The sequence below is a fragment of the Anolis sagrei genome, chromosome 1 (genome assembly GCF_037176765.1).
Source record: "Anolis sagrei isolate rAnoSag1 chromosome 1, rAnoSag1.mat, whole genome shotgun sequence".
Taxonomy (NCBI): Eukaryota; Metazoa; Chordata; class Lepidosauria; order Squamata; family Dactyloidae; genus Anolis; species Anolis sagrei.
In genome coordinates this window covers 81,026,502-81,034,490 of record NC_090021.1, presented here as the reverse complement: position 1 = coordinate 81,034,490, position 7,989 = coordinate 81,026,502, and the positions used below count along the sequence as shown (strand labels likewise).

The following is a 7,989-nucleotide window of genomic DNA, read 5'->3' as shown; positions in this document are numbered from 1 at the left end:
TTGGGCGTACGGGGCGGCCCTGATGCAAAGGGACCCAGAAGGGAGGTTGAAGCCATGCGGGTTCATCTCAAAAAAGTTCAGCGAAACTGAACGAAACTGGCCGGTGTGGGAAAAAGAGGCTCTGTCAGTAGTGAGGGCCCTAGAGACATGGAGGCACTTATTAGAAGGAAGCGGCATCCCCTTTGAAGTGTGGACCGACCATAAAAACTTACAATACCTCACTTCACCCAGGCAATTGTCAGCGAAGCAAATAAGATGGGGGCAGTATTTCAGCAGATTTGATTTCAAGCTGCGTTTCCAAAAGGGGAACCAAAATGTGGTCGCAGACGCGTTGTCAAGAATGCCGGAGGATGGAGGGAGGGGACGAGGCCCAAAGGGGAGCATATTCTCAAAACAAGCACATTTCATAGCGCTGCCTAAATTGCCATCTGCAGAGAAATTGGCTGAGTTGTTTATCAAACATATCTACCGGTTGCATGGTTGTCCGGACCAGGTAATTAGTGATCGAGGGGTACAATTTACAGCCAGGTTCTGGGAAGGTTTCATGCAATTGATGGGGGTGGAAAGGACCTTGAGCTCAGCGTTCCATCCCATGACAAATGGGGGGGTCGAACGCACACAACAGACCTTGGGAATGTTCCTAAGAACATACACAAACCAATGCCAAACTGACTGGGCCGATCTACTCCCGTTTGCAGAAATTGCGTACAATGGAGCCTGTCACGCATCCACAGGGAAGTCCCCCTTTGAGGTAGTATACGGCATGGAAGTAACCCCTTTTCCCAAACTGCCGAGTTGGGGGGAAGAACTGGAGGGAAAGGAAGGATGGTCAGACAAGATGAAGGCGAACTGGGAGGGAGTGGCAAAATCACTACGAGAGGCACAACGAAAATATAAGTTGTTTGCAGATCGGAAAAGGAGGGAAGGTGACAAATTGGAAGAAGGGGATTTAGTGTGGCTGAGCACAAAAAACCTTAAGTTAAATACCCCCTCTCGGAAGTTGTCTCCCAAATACATCGGTCCTTTTAGGATTTCTAACAAGGTGAATGAAGTGACATATACCCTGAAACTACCTAAGGTATTGGGGAAAATACACCCAACGTTTCATTGTAGTTTGTTGAAAAAATACCAAGGTCCGCTAGATGAAGAAGGAACATAATGGTGACGTATATTTCCCTTCCAGGAAGAAGAAGAGGTGGAGGGGGACATTATGTCAGGACTCGGTTTCCTGGCCTTGGATGTTGGCGCACAAAACCGGATCCCTGACATGGAGAACTGATAAGGGATTGCAGCTGGTGGCCTTGGGAGGGGCCGTTGGTGGTTTGGCGGGGAATATTGCGCGGGATATTTGTCAGGCGGGAAGAGGGGATTCGAATGTGGGGGAGGGTATATAAGGGTTGACTTGTGTCGGTGCGCCAATCCTGGCTTTCATTGTGTATATGCATCCAGTAGTAAAAGTTTCCTGATTGATTACGGATTGGCGTCCTGTGTCTTTTCTGGGAGCGGCTGCTGTGAGCTTACACATCTGGGTGTCCCCTGGCCAACATCCTTGCAGGCAGCCAATTCTCTCATACCAGAAGTGACTTGCAGTATTCTTAATTCACCTCTGACATGATTAAAAATGTGTGTGAAACTCCAAGTCACCTGTTGACTTAGAATCTTAGAATCATAGAATTGGAAGAGACCTAATGGGCCATCCAGTCCAACCCCCTGCCAAGAAGCAAGACAGTTGCGTTCAAAGCACCCCCAATAGATGGCCATCCAGCCTCTGTTTAAAAGCCTCCAAAGAAGGAGCCTCTACCACAGTCTGGGGCAGAAAGTTCCACTGCTGAACAGCTCTCACAGTCAGGAAGTTCTTCCTTATGTTCTGGTGGAATCTCCTTTCCTGTAGTTTGAAGTAATTGTTTTGCGTCCTAGTTTCCGTGGTCACACCATGAATTTCCTATGGTTTTCTCAAGAAAAGAATACTCAGAGAATTCCTGCTAGTTCCTTCTTCTCAAATATAGACTACACCACCTGGTATTTCTTGGTAGTCACCCATTCAAGTCACCCTACTTAGCTTTCAAGGTCAGACAGGATCTGGTGACTTTAGGGTACTTACACCCTACTTCGTGGAGGTTAAAAAGGGGGAAATCATTTTTACAGATTTTCTCATTTGAGAATGTTTGGTTGGGGGTGGTTTGGGCATTGCACTTTGACTCTGGAGAGCAGAGTCTGAGAAATGTTGGAGGTTGAATCCCAGCTTGACTATGGAAACCCATTGGGTGGCCTTGGGCAAGCCACGCTCTTCTAGCTTCAGATGAAGGCCAACCCCTTCTGAATCTTGTCAAGAAAATTCCATGATAGGTTGCCATAGGTCAGAAATAACTTTGAAATCACAAAACAACAACCCAAAGATTTCTGGCTTGGACTGGACAATCTTTGCACTGCACAGCTCTGTCTCCTTCTCTGATAACTTTTTAAAATGCTTGGCTATTACTACAGATTCCTGACACTTACCCGTGTTTATTTCTTTTAACTCTTGCCACCAAATTGTTCTTCAAATATTTTTCATTTGGGGAAAGTATTTCACAATCCCCTATCAACATTTTTGCCAAACTAAAAAAATAATAATAATCCTGTAGTGTATTTGAATCAAAATCACTTGGTTCTTAAAGGATTTTTTGTGTGGTTTGGGGACTTTAGCCTCAATGACAAATGAGTGCTACAATACATAAACAGTATAAAAGGAATACACTCATAAAGCACTGTAGTGTTTTATTTTCTCATGTATTTTTAGTCTCCAAAACTTGAAAAGAGGCTTATTTATAAGTCTAGTCAGTGTGGCTGATCAGTTGTTTATTAATACCACTCAGATGTAAGTTCTAAAGTGGAATACTATAAAACTCTCCTTTTATGTTGGTGAATCACTGATGCAAATTAAATAAAGACTTGTTAGGATGATAGGAAGCACAAATGTTACACAGCTGGAAAATATCAGTAGGAAAAGTTGCTTTTTTCAGTATAGCAGCATAGCGGTATAGCAGCATAGACAACTGAAAAAAATGTGTACATATTTATGAAAACTAGAACAATAAAATTTTTGACATTGTTATTTGGTTAATTTGGGTGAATGAAATATATAGAAGTATATTCAGGTATCACACAAACTGTCAATTTGAGTACAGTATGACTCTATCAGTAGAAATATTTTACTGAATTTACAATGGAAACAGAAAAGTGTGGATCATAGTGAGCCCTTGAAATGCCTTACTTCTGCCAAAATTCCTAGAAAAAAATATCCTTTTCTGTTTCCTTCAACTTGGAGGAAGCATACCATAGAATTGTGTTGTTGAAGGCCTTCATGGTGGGAATCACTGGGTTTCTATAAGTATTTTGGGCTGTATGGCCATGTTCCAGAAGCATTCTCTCCTGACGATTCACCTGCATCTATGGCAGGCATCCTCAGAGGTTGTGAGGTCTGTTGGAAACTAGGAAACTGTGGAATGTCTAGGGTGGGAGAAAGAACTCATGTCTGTTGGCGGTAGGTGTGGATGTTTCAATTGGCTACCTTGATTAACATTTAATGGCCCAGCAGTTTTCAAGTTGTGGCTTCGTACTGTGTAGGGGCATCCTTTGTTGAGAAGTGATTAGCTGTCCCTGATTGTTTCTTGTCTGAAGTTCCTGTCTTTATTTACTGTTATGATTTTAGGGTTTTTAATACTGGTAGCCAGATTTTGTTCATTATCATTGTTTCATCCTTTCTGTTGAAATTGTACACATGCTTGTGGATTTCAGTGGCTTCTCTGTGTAGCCTAGCTGGCATGGTAGTTGTTAGAATGGTCCAGTATTTCTGTGTTCTCAAATAATATGCTGTGTCCAGGTTGGTTCATCAGGTACTGTGCTATGGCTGACTTCTCTGGCTGAAGTAGTCTGCTGTACCTTTCATGTTACTTGATTCATGTTTGGGCAATGCTGCATTTGGTGGTCCCTATGTAGACTTGTCCACAGCTGCATGGAACACAGTAGACTCCTGTAGAAGTGAGAGGATCTCTCTTGTCTTTTGCTGAACATAGCATTTGTTGGATTTTCTTAGTGGGTCTGTATATTGTTTGCATGTTTTGTTTCCTCATCAGCTTCCTTATGTGGTCAGTGGTTCCCTTAATGTATGGCAAGAACACTTTTCCTCTGGGCGGATCTTTGTTTTTACTCCTGTGGCTTTTACTTGGTCTTGCAGCTCTTCTGATGTCTGAGGTGGAGTATCCATTGGCCTGTAGAGCCCAGTTTAGGTGGTTCAGTTCATCTTGGAGGAGGTGGGATTTGCAGATTCTTTTTTGCATGTCTGCCAGGTCTTTAATGGTGCTTCTTTTTTTACTTAGATGATGGCTGGAGTTTTTATGTAAGTATCTATCTGTGTGTGTGGGTTTTATGTAAACTGTATTACCCAATTGTTGATCTAGTTTGTGGATGACTAGGATATTTAGAAATGGCAATTTTCCTTCAATTTCTTTTTCCATAGTGAATTGGATGTTTGGGTGGATGCTGTTAAGGTGGTCCAGGAACCTGTTTATTTCTTCTTCTCCATGGCTCCAAATGGTGAAGGTGTCATCCACATATCTGAAACATATAGACTTTTTTGTTGCTGTTTCCAGGGCTTGTTTTTCAAAGTGTTCCATGTAGAAATTTACTATGACTGGGCTGAGAGGGCTCCCCATAGCTACTCCATCTTTCCATTCATAGAATTCATTGTTCTACTGGAAGTAGCTTGTGATGAGGCAATGATGAAACAGAGCTGTAATGTTGTCTGTGAACTTCTGGTTGATTAGTGTGATGGTGTCTGTTACCAGGACCATGGTAAATAGAGACACCTCATCAAAGCTGATCTACCATAGAACTGCCTGAAGGATCTACAATTCCTAGAGAGGGCATATTTTGTCAGATGACGATTGTTGAAACTGCGGATACCGGTCCTGATACTATATTGAATTTTACTATTAAAAGATGTATTACTAAATACGCTTCCAGGTGACTTACACTAGATTATTAATAGTACACATATGTATGTTTCAGTCAGTGGTTGAGATCCAGAGCTAAACCAGCACATTGTCGACTATGCAAAGGGCAACATGGTGCTCTCCTTCTTCTCAAGTGCAAAATTTATTTATTTATTTATTTACTTTGCTTGTATACTGCAATTTCTCAGCATTGTAGGTGACTCAACGCGGTTTAAAACAAGAGCAAAAGTCAATCCAACAGCATACAAAATTTAAAAACCATTAACAGCATAATATACAAAATGACACATCAATAAGAACACCTTAACGTCTCGTAACTAGAATCGTGATCCAATTCGTCTTCCATAATTCCGTTTCCTATATTCATCGTGTACATTACAATTGTTTAACCGAACGCCTGTTCGAACAGCCAGGTTTTTAGTTTTCTTTGAAACACCATTAACGGAGGGGCTGATCTTGCAAGAATGAAAATTGAATCCTCTTTCAGTAGTGCTCTTCCAGCAGACTACTTTACTGGGATGAAGGACAGGCTATGGTCAAGAAGCAACTCCATCCATCCTCTAGGACAGAGAAACAGTTAGGAAGTGGGTAGCTGTTGTTACTTCCTAATGGCAGGATTTACTATGCTAACATCAGATGATTCCGGACTATGACAATCCAGGCCATTGCAGGAGCTGTGTGCTCTTTTGGGATGGAAGCAAGTGCAGCTGTTCATTCTCAAGCTGATAGATGAGACCAGTTTGATCTCTCCTTTGCCCTAGACCTCTGACTAAAAGGCAGAGAATGCAGGCTCCCTGCCGTCCTGTGTCCCCTATAAGTTGGGATGTGGACCATCTGTGCCCTCCTTATGTTCAACAATCCATTCACTTTTTCTTATTGAAAGAAAGAAATGGAAAAAATGTAATGTTTTGATTGGCCTAAAAAAGGCTCAAGCTGTGAAAAATTTTAAGCATTTTCACAAGTAATCATAACACAGAGAAAGCTAAAGCATAGATGAATCAATTGTATTGTGTTGTCTTATTTTCTTTCAGCAACAGAGTCAAAGAGATTTCTGGGATCTCTAATGTAGATTGACATGAAGGGGTTAGTGACCTTCCCAGCCCGTAGCCATCTGTATGAGGAATCACCTGTATGAGGAATCTCCCCAGTCATCAGAATAAGATGGGTGGTCGTGCCAGACTGGTTAGTCTGCTGAGCTATGCATACAGTATGTTCCTAGAAGCTGAAATTAAATGCCTTCTCCCCTAGCAAGCCAGTTGCCACATGACAGTCTGGAAACACATAAGGAAATCAGCAAATAACTTGAGAAGATGTCATATTTATATATCTCCCTGTATTCTCTACAGGAAAAACCCTTCGTTGGTGCCAGTAGAGTTTTCTTTTAGTTTTGGTTTCTTCAAACACAAAGGAAGGATATTGGAAAGAAAGGAAAACAGAATTGGTTGTACACATCTACTAAAAGAAAAATTTAAAAGTTACAGTTCCCCCCTTACCCCCCCCCCCCCCCGACACACAAAGGTGAAGCCTTTAGAAATAACTTCAGGTGAAATATCTAGGTGCAACTTTAGGTTTAAAAAATCTGTAGGTTGAAGTAACAAGTTCTTTCCAATCTTCACCAGATTATGCGTTTTCCAACAATACATTGCTTGCATATGATTACAAAGAAGTACAAGTGGAAATGGTTCACAGAAAAAGTTTGGCTGAAGTTTAGGATATTGTTATACAATTTATGACAAAATCATTTTTTTAAAAAAATCCCTCTAGCTTGAATCTAAAGCTCTTTTCCAGAGATGGGACATAAATGTGTATCCTTTTAAAGAGCACAACTCTTTCAGCAGTGTTAACAGCACAATGATATAACTATTCTAACAGAATATACTGAATTGCTTATAAATGCTGTAGCAGAGGTTGGGGCACATGAATACAAGAGCAGAGTGAAGCAGCCACGCTGCGAATGTTGCTTTGCCAGCTGTGACTTTCAGCATGTCCAGATGGATGTAGCAGGCCTGATTATTAACACATATACATGAGCCTTACAGTAATAAGCTGTTGCTCCCATGGTGGGTTGGTGGAAGCTCACAGACAGTACAGCTCAAAATGTGAGAATAATTTGGACAGGCATGGGAGAGCTCAGCTGTGTAAAAGGAGATCATATACCAGTAGAATGTCTATGTATTACAGTAGTATTTGTATTGGGTATAGGTAAAGGTTATAGTCAGACAATGGCCACCAAATTTTCATACCACTGCAAAATACTTGTGCAATTTACAGTATCTTTCTGTTGAGAAGTAAATAACAATTCTAAGTAACTGCATACATACCTTATGTGGGGCTCCAGCCTATTACATTTTAGGATAAAGCAATTCTTCAAGGATTGCAACAAGAAGCCTGTAATGCACAAGGCACAAAAGACTGCAGAGGAAGAAAACCAAATAGTGGTGGATGATAGGCTGTGATAATGAGGCATATGGATGATATTAGTCACCTCTTTCAAAGTTTGGTTCGACTGTCTGCACCACCAGTTGCAAAGAAGAAAGCAAGCTCAGATTTTGGTGTGTGTGCAATTGCAGGAGATGTGGGGTACAAATGGTACCATTTCAGGTGTCATGCAGGACAAGACAGAATGATGGTGTGGTTCTAGAATTTAGATGCCACAGTCTGCTTGCAGTGATGCAAACTGACTCCAACAATTTGGCTGTTTACCATCATAGTTAAATGCTGCACTGATTTTACAGCAACACAAAGACCCCCAGAATACCAAAAATAACTGCTACCCTTGATACTTATTTCAAATCAAAGAAGTTAGACCTGGCCTATTTTTATTGGCTGTGATATTCTGCTATGTTACATTTGTAATGGCAGAGTAGACATTACCACAAACAGGGATCTAAAGATGCAATCAAAATTATCAAGGTTATCAAAGTGAGCAAAGCTTTAAATGTTTGCAACAATTCTAATTTTATCTATCTGGCCCCTAAAATATATAAAAGAAATA

General features: G+C 41.2%; 1 long non-coding RNA gene across 1 annotated transcript; it reads left to right on the top strand.

Moving 5' to 3' along the window:
* The first annotated feature begins 393 nt into the window (after positions 1 to 393).
* On the top strand, positions 394 to 1,475 carry LOC137096709 (uncharacterized). The gene is made up of 2 exons (XR_010909630.1): positions 394 to 493; positions 1,184 to 1,475. It is a non-coding gene; the product is annotated as an uncharacterized lncRNA (long non-coding RNA).
* The last annotated feature ends 6,514 nt before the right edge of the window (positions 1,476 to 7,989 follow it).